Below are 19,556 nucleotides of genomic sequence, written 5' to 3'. Positions count from 1 at the left end.
AATTATGTCCATAGCATTATCATTAAGACCGTTTTTTCAGTAGCACTTGATTAATAAACCCTATATTTTATAATCAGCACTCTCATATTTTAGTTTCTACCATTTTATGCATGTAAGTTATGATTTTGGAGTGCCCATGCATATTCAAGAATAAAATCGGGTGCTATTTCACTGATGTGAAGTGCAGAAGTACTTGACTGTAGATTTCCACGATTCATATGAGAATAATGTGCAACAGAGAATAAAAAGAAGGATTTTTCTGCCAAAAGTATGCTTGAATTTTCCTCAGAGAATGTTTTTTTAAAAACCCTTTGTATGATCAAAGCCACCCCACATAGACAATTAAAAACAGATATGAAATGATAGATCACATGACAAGAGTTTAAATGTGAGGGTTTTTTCCTCGGTTAAACATCGCAGCAGGCATTACAATACCAGAGGTAACGAATCAATTAAATCCATTTTCCCCTCAGCGTCTCCAAAGCTGCGTGCGTAGTGTTGCTGTGTAGTTTGGAGCCGGAGCAGTAGGACCCAGGGGCCTCCGCAGCCACCAATGGAAGCGCACACTTGGCCCTATTTGTATGCAATGCCGTCTGCTCTGCGCATTAATAGTAATACAGATAACGGGTTTGAAAGAATTCTCTCCTGAAGAAGGATTCAATTTTTCCAGGGTGCCGATCCCGACTTTCCTGTCTCGCTCTTTGCTACTCTTTAGGTTATACATTCTCTGGCAGCTTTGGCTTGGTTTAAACTCGGGGAGGTCTCTGAGCACAGCAAAGTTGGAGGGCTGCGCCTGCACCAGGGAGCCGCTAGATTTCTGAAAACGCTCGAAGGGGTAAGTCCTGCAAATGATTGCAAAGGGAGTGACGGATAGCCAGATTTAGATGGTAAAAAGATCGTGCTCGGTTTTTCACTCCTAGTTGTGGGAGTCGTCGAATGCGTGCAGAAAGGACTCTGCAGTTTACCCAGAAATTGTCACTGACCTACTAAGGTATTTGGGGAGGGGGGTTGGGGACCAAACACCCAGAGGCTCCACTGGAAATTCCAAGGGTACTCTTGGGCAGAATTCAACAAGTTTCCCTGCAGGGATGTGATGTTTGTTTATGTCCATGCAAGTTGTGCCCGGTGTCGGTTCTGGGTGGGCTGTGCCTGCTTAACAAAGAAGTTTCGGGATTTCTGTCTGCCCTGTGTGTGTGTGTGTGTGTGTGTGTGTCTCGGTTAACCCTGCTTCGGAGATTATGTGCCGCACTGGGGCTTCCTGGGGACACACAGGGGAACTGTCTGTTGGGATTCTGTGAGCACCAGCGACCAGCTTCTTTGGGGCTGGGCAACTTCTGCGCATAATCTCGGTGTCTCTGGACGCATGGGTTTTCGTGTTGTGGACTGAGGCATAGAAACCCGCAGGCTCCGAGGAGCTTCCCAACTTTGAAAGCTTCTGCAAGAGTGGATGAGAGTTGGGGTTGTGAAAAGAAGCAGCACTGGGTGAATCTGGTGAACTCTAGGTGATGTGTAGTCCATTGGGGGTCTTTAGAGACCTGCGTTTCCAACCTGCACCTTTTTCCCCCCGGAAACGTAGAGCTGTGAGGATGAGGCTTAGAGCTCAACCAAAAGGGACTTTATCTAAGGGAGTGAATGAGGGAGAGCGAAAGAGACGGAGAAGGTAAACGAAAGAACAAGGTGCATCCGATTTTTCACATACAAAAACCACACGCATGGGACGTGCCAGGAAGCGCTCCAGTTGGCGGCGTTTCGCTGGAACACCTACCGCAGGGAGCTCCAGGCGCCTCTGCATTATTGATGAGGCGCTGTGCCCTTCTGGGACCCCTTCCTGCTCCTTCTCCTTGCCCCCTCTGGCCTCCCTCCTTGGAATTGGGGAGGTTGGTGCGGGTGCGGCAGCGCGCGCAACTCAGCACCGCAGAGCGGGGGACACAATGGGGAGAAGCAGGCAGAGCCCTGCGGGCTGCCGATGCAGGGTGCACGGCCCCGCAACCTAGTCTGCCGCTGTGCCGGGGGCTGCGGCTCTGCGGAGGCCGCTCAGGCGCAACGGCCAGGAGCTCTGAGATTCCCGAAGGGACCTGCGCAGGGCGCGCACACCCCTCTGCAAAGGTCCTGGGTTAGCTTTGTGCGGTTGCTGTGTTGCAGGCAGACAGGTGGGTGGGGGAGACGCAAACCTAAGACATCCACTCCAGTGTCAGGTCGCAGCAGCTACGTTTATGCGATAGCCCCCGGCTGCTGTCCAAGCATCCCAGAGGACATGTGCCCCAACAGAGAAAGGGCACGAAGGGGAAAACAGGGAAATACTAACGAAACCGCCACAGGAGAAAGGAAGCAAGAGACATGGGCTAATTCTGGCCCTGGCTCAGGCTTTCAAGGCTCTTTTAAGTGATCTGCTTTAGATTGGGGCTTTGAAATGCTGTCCCCGACCCCTCTGCGGCACGCAGAGGCAGGCTTCCAGGAGCGAGAGCTCACTGGAGACTCCTAGAGATGAAGGAAGGGGAGGGCAGGCAGGAAGCCTCCTTTCCCGGCGTCAGTTTAACCCTGACCTCAGCACCTCCCACCCTTTCACGCCCCCGCCTGGGGGTGCTCGACCTTGTAAACTCCTCCTTGTCATTTGCACCGGATAAGTGATTTCCGGCAGGCTGTGTGTGTGTGTGTGTGTGTGTGTGTGAGAGAGAGAGAGAGAGAGAGAGAGAGAGAGAGAGAGGGAGAGAGAGAGAGAAGTGATTGGAGATTGTTTAATGTGGCTGTTGATTGCCAACCCCTGCTGAGCACATGGAGGAAGGCACACAGAGGACCCTATAGAATGGCCCACATGGATGATGGTCGCATGAAGGGGATCCTTCAGGAAACATGCTCCTGGGAGGTTGTTGGGGAGGACAATGTGAGTACACCCCCCCACCCCCCCACCCCACACACAATTTGCCCTCTTCATTCCACTGGTTTATTTTAAGGCCAACCAAAAGCCTGGTAACTGGGTTTCCAGGCCCAAATATGAATGTGTTAGGGTTTTGCAAAGCTCAGTTTGCCACCCCAGCACCTGCTGCCATTTGCTGCATCAAGAGGAATCCCAGGTAGCTCTTTTGAAAACAGCCTGTAAGTCATCAAGCACGTTGATTTTTATTAAGGGGAAGGGCAGGGTTGGTGAGTATTCCATTAACCCCTTCCAGATCTCAGAACTCCAGTATTCTATTAACCCCTTCCTGCACTCCCCTCCCCCCTCCAAAAAAAAAACCCAGAAATAAAAACAACAGCCCACTAGCCAGAACCGATATTCAATTGATAATAAGACCTTGATTCTCAGAAAGCTTTTCTCCTGGGGAGGGGGCTAGCTACAGATGAGCAGTGTGGAAGGAATGAGGGCTTTCGCTGTTGCCATGGATTTTGGAGTTTCTTTAACCTTTCTCCCCATATCTTCTTACTCCATGCGCCTTCCAATTTAGCTCTGTATGATCTGCAGAATTGAAGCACAATGACACAGCTGCAGATCCCTGATGGAAAGTTGCTCCAGAAAACAGCTGCTAATCACATGTTTGCTGTGTTTTTCCCACTGACTTCCTTTTACTCCCCATTTCTTCCCCCTCCTCTGTCCTTGAACCAGCATTGCCATCTTCTAGGCTGTGTCCTATGGAGATTAGTGATTTCCAGTGGTGGAGGACTGTGCTGAGCATGGGAGGCAGGCAGAGACACAACAACTGCCTGGGGAATCACACAGGTTTAAAGCCGACTTTGTTTTACCCTGTGCTGCACAAAATAAAGAACAAATATCCTAATATTTCCCCAAAGGGAATTTTATTGCTCTGTATAATTGTTTTTTTCTATGACATAATAGACTCATTCAAACACAAGATGACACTGACAAGATAACAGAGGTGAAAGGGTCACTATACACTTGTGTGTGACATTTGGACACTAGTGTTTGCTAGGAAATCTTGCATTTTGTATCCATCAATATAGGATACATTGGGATTGTTTTTATTTAAGCAAGATTGAATACATTATGTTTATCATGAGGCTGAGCAACTCAAGGCACTGCAAAGATGTGGATTTTGAAAGAAAAAAATCAAGGCAGTAAAGCCAAGCCTTGGCAGCTTGATGAATGAGCAGGTGCAATGCGCCATTTGAAATGTAACTTGGGGTGAAGTTCCACCAATCTGCTAGAGAATGAGCACGTTTTTGTCACCCTGAAAACGCAACTGGTTTTCCTCTCTGAAATCTGAGAGTTCAGAAACAAAACCACAGTACCATTCAGAAGGCTAAATTATGACCTAGTCACTGAATTGTATATCTAACTTTGCTGTTGAAGTGAGCAGTATGATTGTGGATGCATCATACATACACATTTGTGCCTGCAATAGATTTGTGCTCTAGGGATGAATCAATTCTCCCAATTCTACAGGAAGTCGAGATCTCACAAGAACTGTGGTCAAATCCTAGCCTTACAGGAAAAAAAAACTATACAGTATTAGACAATAGGTTCCACTTAGTCCTAACATCATTTTTGGAAGTAAGCTTTATTGGGTTTCTTTAGCATACGAAGAGACTGGAGTTCAAAGAGCCTAAGTAAAAGGAACATAACCATTCAGGAAATAAGAGGTAGAGCCAGGATTGGAAATAAGTATTTTCCTGGAACAGAGCACAGTCAGTCCTCTGTCATTTCCATATGGATGTTTCTGCACACATGACCTCTCTGATCTGGAATATTTCCCCTTTTCCTTAACTAAATCTTATCCATTTGTTTAGAGAAATCCATGTTCCTCCTCTGCCACAAAATGTCTCTATTCCAGCCCTCACAGCTGTTGTTCCTCTTTAAAATTCCAAATCAATTATAAAATCTGCTATCTAATTTTCTGTTAATTTGGAAACCAAAAGACACAAGATAAAAATCTCTTCAGCCTTTATCCTGTTATAACTTTTACATAATTTATGTCAACTGTAATACTCTATTCACTACATTTCTCATTTAAATTTTAAAAATATTTATTATTATTATTATTATTATGTATTTGAAAGACAGAGTTACAGAGATAGATAGCGATCAAAAGAGAGCTCTTCTACTTGCTGGTTCACTCCCCAGATGGCCACAAGGGTCAGAGCTGTGCCAATCCAAAGCCAGGAGCCAGAAACTTCTTCCAGGTCTCCCACACAGGTTCCAGGGGCCCAAGGCCGTAGCAGAGAGCTGGATGGGAAGTGAAGCAGCCAGGATTCACCCACTGCACCACAGCGCCAGCCCCCTGAATTTAGATTTTATTTATTTTTATTATTTTCTCATTATCCACAATCACCCAGATATTGTCACATATTTCTAAAGTTTCAGTAACAAAACCCAAAGTTTATATCTTTAGTCCGTACCTTACTCCTAATTGCCAGATTCATACATATATATATATATACATACAAATATATATACACATACATATATACATATATACTATATATGTCATATATATGATTTACTCATGTATTTGAAATGCAGTGTTATAAAAAAAGATGGAGAGAGAGGAGGAAAGAAAGAGAGAGAGATATTTTTCATCTGGTGGTTCCCTCCCCAAAATGGCCACAATAGCCAAGGGACTGGGCCAAGCTGAAGCCAGGAGCTAGGAACTTCTTCTGGGTTTCCCATGTGGGTGACAGGAGTCCAAGCCTTTGGGACATCCTCTGCTGTTTTCCCAGGCACGTCTGCAGCAACTGGATGGGAAGTGGAGCAGCCAGGTCTCCATCTGGCACTCACGTGGGATGCTGGTGTTGCAGGTTACAGCTTAACCCCTGTGCCACATCGTTGGCCCTGCCATATTTATCTTTCAAAAGATCAGCTACACATCTCCACCTAGAGATGGAGCACTAATATTGTAAAGGATAGCATCTTAATGAAAACCATTCAAAGCCACATGTCTCTGTCTTGCCAAACTTAAACTTCTACTTCTGTTTCCAGAACTAGCACATCATGCATCCCAATAATTTCAACTTTGACGTATCTTCTGTCTCACTCTCTATATTCACGAAATGAAAAATGTATATGATGAGGGATTCATTGTTCTTGAACCTCAACTCCCAACGCTAAAGACCTGCACACCATTCCAATGACTTTTTTCTGGAATCATCCTTACAACCTGTCATCTTACCTCTATTCTTGCCACTTGAAGTTATGTATTTCATTTTTTCCAAAGCTACCAATGATGTGGTCCAAACTCCTTATCATGTCATCCAAAGTACTCTATGTTCTGATACCCAAAGTCTTCTCTTCAGTTCTATCAATTACAGGAAAATCTGGTTTCATTTTCTCATGTATTCAAGATATTTGACTCATTTATGTTTTTTAAAAGATTTATTTATTTATTTGAAAGTCAGAGTTAGAGAGAGGGAGAGATAACAGAGAGAGAGAGAGAGAGAGAGAGAGAGAGAGAGATCTTCTATGCACTGGCTTACTCCCCAAATAGCTGCAAGGTCCAGGGGCTGCACCAGGCCAGGAGCTTCATCCAGTCTACCACATGCGTGGCAGGGGCCTAAGCACTTGAGACATCTTGTGCTGCTTTCCCTAGGTTATTAGCAGAGAGAAGGATGAGAAGTGGAACAGCTGAGACAGAAACTGTCACCCATATGAATGCTGGCATTGTAAGCAATGGCTTTACCCACTAAGCCACAACACTGGTCCCTGATTCCTTTATATTTTTTTGTGCTAAAGCCTATGTCCCAAATGACTTGCAGTTCCTTTTTCCTTTGGTGACCTGTGAAAACTCAAAACTGCTGTCAGTTATTTGGTGAAGATCTTCACATTAAGCATAGATTTAAATATCTCTTTGAGAAGCTTTCTTTTTTTGTTCTTTTTAGTTCGCCAACTCCTATCTTATTTATTTATTTTTTTAACTTTTATTTAATAAATATAAATTTCCAAAGTACGGCTTTTGGATTACAGTGGCTTTTTCCCCCCATAACTTCTTATTTATTTATTTTTTTATTTTTTTGACAGGCAGAGTGGACAGTGAGAGAGAGAGACAGAGAGAAAGGTCTTCCTTTGCCATTGGTTCACCCTCCAATGGCCGCCGTGGCCGGCGCGCTGCAGCCGGCACACGTTGCTGATCCGATGGCAGGAGCCAGGTACTTATCCTGGTCTCCCATGGGGTACAGGGCCCTAGTACTTGGGCCATCCTCCACTGCACTCCCTAGCCACAGCAGAGAGCTGGCCTGGAAGAGGGGCAACCGGGACAGAATCCGGCGCCCCGACCGGGACTAGAACCCGGTGTGCCGGCGCCGCTAGGCGGAGGATTAGCCTAGTGAGCCATGGCGCCGGCCGCCCCCATAACTTCTTTTCCACCTGCAACCCTCCCATCTCCCTCTCCCTCTCCCATTCCATTTGCATCAAGATTCATTTTCAATTCTCTTTATATATAAAAGATCAATTTAGTATATATTAAGTAAAGATTTCAACAGTTTGCACCCACACAGAAACACAAAGCGTAAAGTACTCTTTGAGTACTAGTTATAGCATTAAATCACATTGTACAACACATTAAGGACAGAGATCCTATATGGGGAGTAAGTGCACAGTGACTCCTGTTATTGATTTAACAATTGACACCCTTATTTATGGCATCAGTAATCACCCTAGGCTCTTGTCATGAGTTGCGAAGGCTATGGAAGCCTTTTGAGTTGGCCGACCCCGATCTTATTTAGACAAGGTCATAATCAAAGTGGAAGTTCTCTCCTCCCTTCAGAGAAAGGTACCTCCTTCTTTGATGGCACCTTCTTTCCACGGGGATCTCATCGCAGAGTAGAAGCTTTCGTAATAATACCTCCAACATTCTATTGTACTTATTGATGCACCTCTGCCGTGGTGCTGTGCTGTGGTCTAAATGTTTGTGTCCCTCCAAAATCCATAGTTCAAAACTCTGACCTTCAGGGTGATAGACTCAGGAGATAGGAAGTTTGGAGCTCTCATAAGTGGGATCAGAGTTCTGAGAAACACCCTTGCCCCTTCCGCCATGAGAGGACGTGGAGAAGATGGCTGTCTATGAATCTGCTAGCATCTTGTTCTTGGACTTCCGAGCTTTCAGAACTGTGAGAAATATAGTGTTTATTTATGAGCCATAAGGTCTATGGTACTTTGATGTAGAAGCATAAATGGACCAAGACAAGCTGAAAATTCCCTGGAGCAGAATTTCTCTAATTTGGCCATTGAATGAAAGATGACTCAGAATCCCACCCTCCACACACACTTCAACATAAAACAAAACAAAATAAAAAAACACTTAAAACATTGAGCTCTGAACCCTATGTCATATGTACTTAATTAGAATATGTGGGAATGGGGGCTAGTGCTATGGCACAGCATGTTGAAGACTCGACATTCCATATGGGCAACAGTTCGAATTCTGGCTGGTCTACTTCTGATTCTGCTCCCTACTAATGATTCAAGAAAAGCAGCAGAGGATGGCCCAACTCCTTGGGCCCCTGCACCCATGTGGGAGGCTGGGAAGAAGCTCCTGGCTTCGGATCAGCTCAACTCCAGCCATTGCAGCCATTTGGTGAATGAACCAGCAGATGGATAAATCTCTCTCTCTCTCTCTCTCTCTCTCTCTCTCTCTCTCTCCCCGCCATCTCTCTATAACTTTTTCAAATAGATAAAATAAATCTTTAAAAACTAAAAAATAATATATGGGAATGGCTACTTGAAATGCAGATGTGGGGGTCAGTGCTGTGGCTCACTAGGTTAATCCTACGCCTGCGGCACTGGCATCCCATATGGGCCAGGTTCTAGTCCCGGTTGTTCTTCTTCCAGTCCAGCTCTCTGCTGTGGCCCGGGAAGGCAGTGGAGGATGGCCCAAGTGCTTGGGCGCCTGCACCCGTGTGGGAGACCAGGAAGAAGCTCCTGGCTCCTGGCTTCGGATCCGTGTAGCTCCGGCTGTAGTGGCCATTTGGGGAGTGAACCAACGGAAGGAAGACCTTTCTCACTGTCTCTCTCTCTCTCACGGTCTAACTCTATCTGTCAAATAAATAAAAAATTAGCTTCTTTAAAAAAAAAAAAAGAAATGCAGATGTGAACAAGCATGTCAAATGTAATCAGACACATGGAGTATGTCACAATAGATGCTCTCCAATTCAGCCAGGTCAACATGGAGAGTATTCTAGCAGTTGGGGTGGGAACTATTAGAATAGCCTCTCAGATACTTTTGAAAGCTGTGAGCAGGTTTTCCTGGATTAGCCTTCTCCAAGAAAGATCTGGTCACAGATATTTAGAGGACATGAGTCATTCTTACTGAAATAGGACCCTCCTGCATCAAAAAAGCACTTTTGTCAAAAGCAGAATTTCGTTGTTTACATATAAAGGTAAGCTTGAGCGCTGAGGAGCTTCTATGCAGAGTACTTGAAGTTATTAATAACTGTGACTTTTTGTCATTGTGACATATTTGGTTGGAAAAGGCAGAGACAACAGTGAAGCACATCCCCTTAAATTACCCTGCAGAATAAGTGTAGCATATTAAATAGAACATTGAGGCCTCCTAGGTATTCTTCCAGATGCATCATGCTCTCAGAGGTAGCTAGTATTGTTATTTGCTATTATTATTTTCATGTGTTTCCCCTAGTTTTTACTGTGTGTATGTGCAACCTAAAATCACATATAGTATAGTATTAAATAACTCAAATTCTTATAAAAATTGTAATATATTATGGACAATCTTGGAATTATTATTTTTCATGATGTATGCAAGTTGTTGCAGACAGATTACTTTATTGATTTTCATTGCTGTATAGTATTCCATTTTATAAATATACTATGTTTTTCTCATTTGCTAATGGGATTTTCCAAATGCAAAATATGACCTTAAATATTAGTAATTTGTTTTCATCTTTGTAGATGCCTCATTGGGCGAAGTCCACCACTATCTTAGATACACGTCTAGGAGGGACACTGCTTGGTTATTTGGAATGTATGCCTTCCATTTTTTCAGATTGCCTAATTACTCCACATGGTATTTATAATATTTACAGTTTGGAAGGATATTCGTGAAAGCCACTATACTATCATTGTCAACATTTGATATCAGATCTCTGAATAGTTTTATTTTATCTTCTCTGGTTATTAATTCAGTGATCATCTCAAGTTGAGCACTGAGATTTCTTCCACTGTGACTTGCCTAAACCTTTCCCCTATTTTTCATTATTTTATTTTATTTTATTTTATTTATTTATTTTTATTTGACAGGCAGAGTTAGACAGTGAGAGAGAAAGACAGAGAGAAAGGTCTTCCTTCCGTTGGTTCACTCCCCAAATGGCCGCTACGGCTGGCGCTGTGCCGATCCGAAGCCAGGAGCCAGGTATTCCCTCCTGGTCTCCCATGGGGTGCAGTGCCCAAGCACTTGGGCCATCCTCCACTGCCTTCCCGGGCCACAGCAGAGAGCTGGCCTGGAAGAGGGGCAACCGGGACTAGAAACCGGTGCCCATATGGGATGCTGGCGCTGAAGACAGAGGATTAACCAAGTGAGCCACAGCGCCGGCCCCTCCCCTATTTTTCTATAAAGACATCTTTTTCTTAAAGTTTTTTAGGAGTCCTTGATTTATTCTAGAGCCTGATTGTTGTTTGGAATATACATTCAAAATATTTTATTTTTTTCCTTGTTTCAATAAAGGAAGTATTTTTTTTATTTTTTACTACTGTATACACATAAATGTTTTACATATGTGATGTGTAGTTATATATAATGTTTAGTTAAATTCATAAAACCTTTTAGTATGTTTTGTCTTTTTCACATCTTGTTTTGGAAACCACTTTGTGTTTTAAAGTCATAACATATTCCTATATCATTTTCTTAGCAGTTTTAACATTTTGCTTTTTATATGCAGTTCATTTGGTCTATCTATAACTGGTTTTTATTTTCAAGTACTGAGGAATGAGACTGTCACATTTAATTGTTCCATACGTGGGTGGGCTGGCACAACCTTTTTCCTATAAGGCTTCTCGGCATGTCATCATTTGAGACACTTGTTTCTGCTTATTGTCTACATACATTGGTATGTAGACAGTCATCTCACTGAGTCATCACAGTGTTAATGAACCAAAGTGAAAAGCATTAATTAAGACTTCAACTAAAATCAGATTATATTTAATCAGTATTAATTTTATGTCATTTTTATGACAAACTGTAAAGCCTATTTGAATGTATGTGAATTGTTCATGTGTACTGTGTCTGTAGCTATGCCCATCAGCACTTTTTTATAGTTCTTGACAGAAAAAAATTAATGAATATCCCAAAGACATAGTTTCCTTGTTTACACGACTGTAGCATGGGTAACCATTCAAATTGAGCTTTAATGCATGGTAAGAGGAATTGTGACTCACTCAATGAGTGAAACATAGTTGACCGTTTGCCACGTGAATTATAACCTAGAAGCAGCATGACATTTCAGCAGAACAGCCGGGCTCTTCTGATCAATGTGTAATCCTTGAATAAGCACTCTAAAAGATTAACCCAACCACAAAAAGTTTAGAAAGGAAATCATTGCAGTGCACTACACTAATACACATCATGTTAACCTTTACCCTGAAAAGAGAAACTGGAGGGATAGTAAAACAACTTCATTAACTTATAAAGACTTGTAGACAGCACTCTGTAACTTGATTTTTATTCTATTATAAACAATAATATACCAAGCAAAAATGTTTTGTGCTGTGCATTGGAATATTTAGATATTAGTTATTAATTTAGAATGATTTTAGGAATGACCTGGATTAGCCAATGAAATAGTTATATATTTATAAGCTTACCATTTGCAAAGAGGACGCTACACTGAAAACAAATGACTGCCAGTCCAGCAATTTCAGTTCGTTTCAAGCAATACTTTTTGTCAGAACCCTCATGAAGGAGAGGAATTATTTTAGGAAATTAACAGGTTCACGGAATGCCTTTGCTTTTTCACTTTTTTTGGTTCTTCTTTACAAAACTTCAAGTCTGAGTTCTACGCTGTCCCTCATGCTGGGACTCTGGCTGACTTTCCTCACTTCTCTCCACTGCTCTTCCTATTTCCTGGGGAGTCTCTGTCCTGTGACCCGAGTACACGGCATCCTTCCCCATTCATTCTGCATTGTTTCTTCAACTGTCTTCTTGAAATAATTTTCCCTTTTGCATCTAGTGAGGTCACAGTCACCCTTCGAGATCTAACTTGACTCTCTCCTCCCATTTGAAACATTTCCTACCTTCCCTGTAGAAAGTTTAAACTCATCGTTTTTCATTTGTGTGTCCATAAATACTCAGCATGCACCTATATTATCCTTTAGTACAAGCAATATTTGTATGTAGGTTCTTATCACAATGCTGTGACTAACTAGGAAAAAGATGACAAGCACTTTCTTCATGTATCTTTCAAAATGTGTACGGTCATAGTGTTCCAGACATTATCTGCTTTTACCTTTTGAGCACCTAAGATGTTCTTGTGCCAAAGGACATTGAATTTCTGATTATATTTATTTTTAATCAGAGTTCCACTTATTTACTTATTTATTTATTCATCCATTCATTTGTAATGCAATGAGAGAGAGAGACAGAGAGAGAGAGACAGAGAGAGAGAGACAGAGAACCGAACCCAATATCTGGGAACTCCATCCATGTCTTTCACGTGGGTGATAGGGCCCAACTACTTGACCCTACCACCCATAGCCTCCCAAGGTATACATCTGCAAGAAGCTGGAGTCAGAAATAAAGCTGTGACTCCAACTCAGATACTCTGATATGGGATGTGTGTGTCCCAAGTGTGGTGTGTTAACTATTATCCCAAATGCCCTTCTTGAGTTTCAGTTTAAAGAGTCACATTTTACATAGTGAATCAGCAGAGGTAACTAGTGGCTACTCTCATGGAGACAGCAAATAAGGAATATGTCTGTCATTAGAGAAAAATTGAAGTGCCCAATGTTAGGAAGAAGAAACTCACCATAAAATTTGGACCAAACAAATTAATGAATGAAAATATTTTATGAGAATGCTAAAAAGATAAATCCATTTGATTTTCCCTGGATGACTGCCACTGAGGTGGGTTATACTCTTAAGTAGAATGTGAGGATAATTTTGTAACTTTACAGGTTTAAGTGTGTCCTGGGAAGAAACAGATAATCTCAGCCTAACCAAGAAGCTGATAACAATGTAAAGCACCAAACAAAGAAAGGGGACAGTTGAAGCTTATCTTTGTTGAATTTCTTAGGTGGTCACTGAAAACTAGTTGGCCCAAGATAGCAGCCATAGTAAACATCATGTATTATTTAGACACAGGCATATAAGAAATAGGAAATAGTTACAAACCTATCCCATTAGATGTGGATTCCATCACATGAGGAGGTGAAATTACTGAGTCTTTTTCAAACACCAAATTTAATATGATATTAACAGCAATTAAGATTGCTATTTAAAGTGTTTAAGAGGACAATTAAGGTGCCAGTTAAGATGCCCATGTCCCATATTCAAGTGCCTGGGTTCAATTCCTGATTCCACCTCCTGACTCCAGCTTCTGGCTAACACGGATCCTGGGAGGAAGCAATGGTAGCTCATGTAATTAGGTTCCTGTCACCTTTGTGAGAAACCCGGACTCAGCTTCAAACTCTCTGCTTTGGCCTTGCCCTGTGCTAGCCATTGAGGGAATCTGGGGAGTGAACCAGTAGATGGCAACTCTTTCAGTTTTTCTACCTTTCTGTTGCTCTATTTCTTACATAAATATTTTTAATCCTAGAAAAGAACAAATGTTAACAAAGAATTGTGGAGAAATTGGAACCCTGCATATGGTTGATGGGAATATAAAATGGTGCATTTACTATGTAACAGTATGGTGGTTCCTCAAACACTCAAATAGAATTAACGTATGATACAGCAACTACACTTCTAAGTATATACCTACAAGAATTGAAAACAGAGACCCAAGCAAATGTGTATACCCATGTTAATAGCAGCATTATTGCAAGCCAAAAAAGCAGAAATAACCCAAATATTCCTTGATAGATGCATGTATAAGGAGAAATGCGAAGTATCACCTGCAATTCTGCTATATAAGAGGAATGGAATTCTGATAAATGCTACAGTATGGGTGAACCTTGAAAATACTATGCTAACTGAAATAAGCCAGACACAAAATACAAATTGTGTGAGTTCATTTATATGAAGTTCATAGAATGGTCAAATTTATATAAATAGAAGCTTTATGGTTGTTGGCAAGGAATGGGGTAAGGAAGGAAGAGTTAATGTGTAATAAGAACAGACTTTCTGGTCTATAAAATGAAAAAGCTGTAGCTAATGGAAGTTATGATGGTCACATAAAACATAAATGCAGTTGATGCTACTGAAAAGTGGTAAAAATTTAAAAGGGATAAATTTCATGTTACATGTATTTACTATGATTAAAAAAGAACTGTGACACATATTTATTGACTTCATTTTGGTTAGGTGTCCATACTTTAAAAAATTTGGCTTCTTAATACCCTTTAAAATGTTAATTGTAAATATAGAACAGTCTTATGTCAATAGAGATTTTGTGAGAAATGAGATATATTAAATATATCTTCTCTATGGGATACATTGTCCTAAATAGCACATTTAATTAAAAAAAAAAAACCTTAACAATGAAAATTGTGATTCTTAGTGTGAAAGCTAGCAATAAATGATGTAGTTTTTGCAATGACATGACTGCATAAATAGATGCAGTAAAGTAGCTTGAAAGCCCAAGAGGACTTCCTGTTGGGTCTGATACAAAGTGGCCAATAAGGCAGTTTCTTAGCCACCTGCACATGCAAACTGCCAGATCAAAGACTCATATGATCAAATGGGATTACTCCAGTGACACAAATGTATGCGGATGTCGTGAATTGCAGATTAGGGAGCATCTGCTCCTTTGCTCACTCCTTGGGGGGCAGGAAATGTACAAGGAAGGGTCTTGTTGTAGTGATGGTGAGAACACTGATTGCTCTTGGTGCTGGAAATAAAGATGCCACAGTCACATCCTCCTCTTTTATGTTTTTATTCCCTTAGTGTAATCAGATTCACATTCTGATTATAGTATCACTCTAATCCATTCTTCCATTACTGTTAAATATTCCAAGTAACTCTTCTTCATAGATAATGATATTGCATACTTTAAAACAACTCCCTGAAATTTACTGTCCTTTGTGCATTGTGCAAAAACAAGGCTGTTCATGTAACAGACAGTGACTGGGGCGGTGAATTGTTTTTCTAGAAGGTAACACATTGATTCTGTTGTGCACTTTTACTTGATGCTGTTATTTGTAGTTTTTTTTTTTTTCATGAAATTAAATTCAGCTTAATAATCACAACAGGGTGGAAAGAAGATCTTGATTTTATTAGTTTATTAGAGTAACATTCCCACTGCTCAAATTTACCAATCATTTTCATTACAAGGACTGTGGGGTAACTTGAGAATATGCAAAACTCATACAAAAGCAATATGAGAAAATGAGGAAAAAATGTTTGCATTTTGTCTAGAGCTGTAGTTTTAGGTGATATAGGCATAACTATAATCTTTACTTTGCCCTAGAGGATAGTCCCAGAGCAACAAAGAAAGGTTTTGGTTGGAAAGCTGTAAAGATTTGCCTGTATTTCTGCAGTCCAGGAACAGTATTTTACAATGGATTTCTCTGAAGTCCCTCCACCCTCCCTGGGCGGAGATAGAATGCAAAGGAGGGAACATAAGGAGATGATACCCCTTCCTAGGATCCTCATCCCATTGATTTCTAGAGCTTTTTCTTGATTTACTTGAATATTCTTATCTTCCAATATATACCTTCCTGTTATGGAACAGTCACTGATTTGAACATGTTATAGTTCACATCAACAGGCATACATCAAACACCAACATCTATAAGGTAATGCGCTAGACATTAAAAGGTACTGAAGTAAACATAAATACTTTCTACTATCAAGAAATTCCAACCACAGCACAGATACACCTCCCAGAACAAGTAAGGTTCTCGCTGTTCCCCTTCCACTTTTAAAATTGTATGAAACACCTGCTCATACATACCTGGTCAGAAAACTCTCTGTGTCTTCTATTTAGAGGGAGCCATTTCATTCATGCTATGGCTCATCAATTTGTTTCCTCTGTCTCCAGTGTCATTGATAAATGGCTCCTTTGATTATTTTTTCAGTTATTTTCATTCTAGAAAAGTTTTACAAAATCCCACTTTATCCTCATTTTCCCGTATCTTTAGTTCTTTCTCTCTCACACAGACACAACCTTCAAAGATAAATTTCTTGAAATAGTATCCCTTTGGCTGTCTAATTCTTTGCCCCTCAACCAATGGTGAATTTGAACAAGCCCTGATATGATCACAGTTAGATCTCATAAATTTAAACATTGCCAAATGAATCATCAAGATTCAGATTTCATCCTATTTCACATGTTTGTGACATTGGAAATTGATCTAACTAAATACCAGGATGTAGTTCTCTTCTAGATATCCTATACATGTGACCCGTATGTGTGACCTTTCTACTTCTTCCTTTACTGCCTCTTTCTCCTCTACTCATCAGTTAAAGGTTATCTTTCCCCCAGGTTCTAATCGTATATTTTTTTTCTTCATCTTTGGTTTTCTCCCTCAGAAGTCATCATTACCATGATTTCAACAATTTATGTGACAGAGCATAACATGTGGTGATATTAACAATAATAGTTGATGGTATGTAATGATGATATCTGTACAAAACTTATTGCACACAGCATCACAGGAAGCACCATCATACTTTTTTATACATAATCCTATAAGTCAGTGAGTGGACCATATCATCACTAAGGTATATGTGGCTTTCATGTATAAATTTTTGTAGCCCACTAGCAGAGCTGCAATTCAAACACTGGTCTTCTTGACTTCAGAGTCCAGGCTGTTAACATTAAAGGGCCTCATGCAAATATATGTTTCCATTGCAGAGATTCTCCACTTAGCTTAGGGTATAATTGCCAGGGAAGGTTTTTTGTTTATTTGTTTTTGCTTTGTTTTGTTTGTTTTTGGAAATCCCAAAATGCAGCTTTCATCCAAATCTCTAAAAATCAGAATCTCTAGGCATATGAACTAGGTAGGGATACTTTGTAAGTTACTGAGGTGAGTAAAATGAGTAACGAAGATGAAAACCACTTCTGAACAGTAAATAGTTGGATGATGCTCAGGTATTATCCACTTATTTATTTCTCCAGCACCAATCTTTTTTCCAAGCTTTATTTTCATCTGTTTAATACACCTCTCCATTTATCTGCCCTCACTCCCACTTAAATGGTCTCATTATCTTTCTTTTGCGTATGATCCATAAGCAAAGAAATCTCATTCCTCACTCATTTGTTGTTAGAATATTTTTATTTAACAAAATGCTGAACAAAAATGAATTTCATTCAGTCTGCATTTATTTAGAAAACATAGTTAGTCAAGACATCCATTTCCTAAACATTGTGTTCAAGCTTCATAATTCAGCACCTATCATCAATCTTATTCAATTCTTCCTATCCCATACTGCCTCACATCTTTTAACTGAATCCTGAGGAAATGTCTCTCAGTTGGGACTTCCATTACTTCTCGTATTTGGAAATTGTTGAATATTATATTTAGTGGTGAATTAAACCTGTGATTATAGAGTGGATAAAAATGATGTCTTTGCAAAAATTAATGAAAAGAAAAGAAGGGAGGAAAGCAGAGGTTTTGGAGGAGGGAGGGAAGTATGATTATCTTCTTAGAACTGTACCTATGTAATACATGAAATCTGTCCTCTTTATATTAATAAAATTTAAAAACTAGCAATAAAATAATGTAATTAACTATCATAAAATTTGATTGTGCTCAAATATATCTTTGAAATTTTCTTTAAATTATTCAGATTTTCTTCATTTCCAATGTGGAATCTTATAGCCCCACATCCTACTTGTATTTCATAATTTTTTAGTCTTTGGTTTATTTTTCTATGTTTAACAATGTCATTATTATCTTTCTAATATAACCAGTCATGCCACACTTCTGTTGGAGTAGCAGCTTTCTGTTTTTTACTTCCACAATACATTGTTTCTACAACTGTACAAGTTATATCAAACAGCAACTTACTAGTTGTTCCCCTTTTAAAAGGAGAATACACAAGAACACAAGTCATATATAGTTTCTGTGTAATCTTGGCACATGTGATAGTGCCTGGTGCACAGGCGATAATTAAATTCTTATCTTTGTTGAATGGGTGGCTGGTTTCCTGTAATACTGAGTGTATTCGAGAACTGTGGCCAGTGGTATTACATCTACTCATTTTAATGGAAATGTTGTGCACCTTTTTCTGGGAAACAGAAATGGAAAAACATGATGTTATCTGGTATCTTGTACTAATACTGCTCATTAATGATACTATGAATAAGAAAAATTGTTTAATTTGTTATCTGATTAATCAAATTTTCAATGCTTTGTAAACCTTTGCCTGTATTATTACAGCAAAGATTATAAAATAATTGAAATGTGACCACTACCCTAAAGTATTTAAAAATTTCTCTACCTTCCTAGTGAGAAGGAATTGATCTTTGTTCTTCATTTATATGTCTATTGTAGGATGTAACCCAAATACAGGCCTTGATACGTCCTATAATTTGTCCCTGAATATATTAATTTTGCTAAGCTACTGTAGATCATATATACACAGTATTTGCCATTCTGCATATAATTTATTTATTTATTTATTTATTTATTTATTTTGACAGGCAGAGTGGACAGTGAGAGAGAGACAGGGAGAAAGGTCTTCCTTTGCCGTTGGTTCACCCTCCAATGGCCGGCGCACCGCGCTGATCCGAAGGCAGGAGCCAGGTGCTTCTCCTGGTCTCCCATGGGGTGCAGGGCCCAAGGACTTGGCCCATCCTGCACTGTACTCCCGGGCCACAGCAGAGAGCTGGCCTGGAAGAGGGGCAACCGGGACAGAATCCGGTGCCCCAACCGGGACTAGAACCCGGTGTTCCGGCGCCACAGGCGGAGGATTAACCTATTGAGCAGCGGCGCCAGCCTTCTGCATATAATTTATAATTATCTACATAAAGAACTTAGTTAAATTACCACACATAAGGCCAATTAACTATCAAATTTTATTAATACCCATCCTTTACTTTGATGGAGATATAGTGAAAAACTGAATTTTTGTATTTCTAGTTACAATATGATTATCTTCCATTTAGATTGAAGTGCTAAAGAATGACATTTAAATTTTTTTTATTTATTTGAGAGGTAGAGTTAGAGACAGAGAGAGAGACACACACACACAGAGAAAGGTCTTTCATCCGCTGGTTCACTCCCCAAATGACCATAACAGCTGTAGCTGGGCAGATCCCAAGCCAGGATCTGCTGGGTCTCCCGTGGGGCTGTAGGAAACCAAAGGCTTGGGCCATCTTCTACTGCTTTCCCAAGGTCACAGCAGAGAGCTGGATTGGAAGAGGAGCAGCTGGGACTCAAACCTGTACCCATATGGGATGCTGGCACTGCATGTAGCGGCTTTATCTGCTATACCACAATGCTGTCCCCAGTTCATAAATTCTGGATCTGAATATGAAACACCATTTCCCTAAGTGCA

The 19,556-nt window shown here is 40.6% G+C and overlaps 1 protein-coding gene across 1 annotated transcript in view; it reads left to right on the top strand.

Moving 5' to 3' along the window:
* Positions 1 to 590: 590 nt before the first annotated feature.
* Positions 591 to 19,556, top strand: part of ROBO1 (roundabout guidance receptor 1) — a 1,215,767-nt gene continuing 1,196,801 nt past the window's right edge. Inside the window, exon 1 of the mRNA XM_051859421.2 lies at positions 591 to 835. The gene's annotated coding sequence lies outside the window, so the exon portion shown is untranslated. The remainder of the gene's footprint in view (positions 836 to 19,556) is intronic.

The sequence above is a fragment of the Oryctolagus cuniculus genome, chromosome 4 (assembly GCF_964237555.1).
Source record: "Oryctolagus cuniculus chromosome 4, mOryCun1.1, whole genome shotgun sequence".
Classification (NCBI taxonomy): Eukaryota; Metazoa; Chordata; class Mammalia; order Lagomorpha; family Leporidae; genus Oryctolagus; species Oryctolagus cuniculus.
The sequence above is the reverse complement of the archived record's forward strand: the minus strand, read 5'-3'. Positions and strand labels throughout refer to the sequence as shown.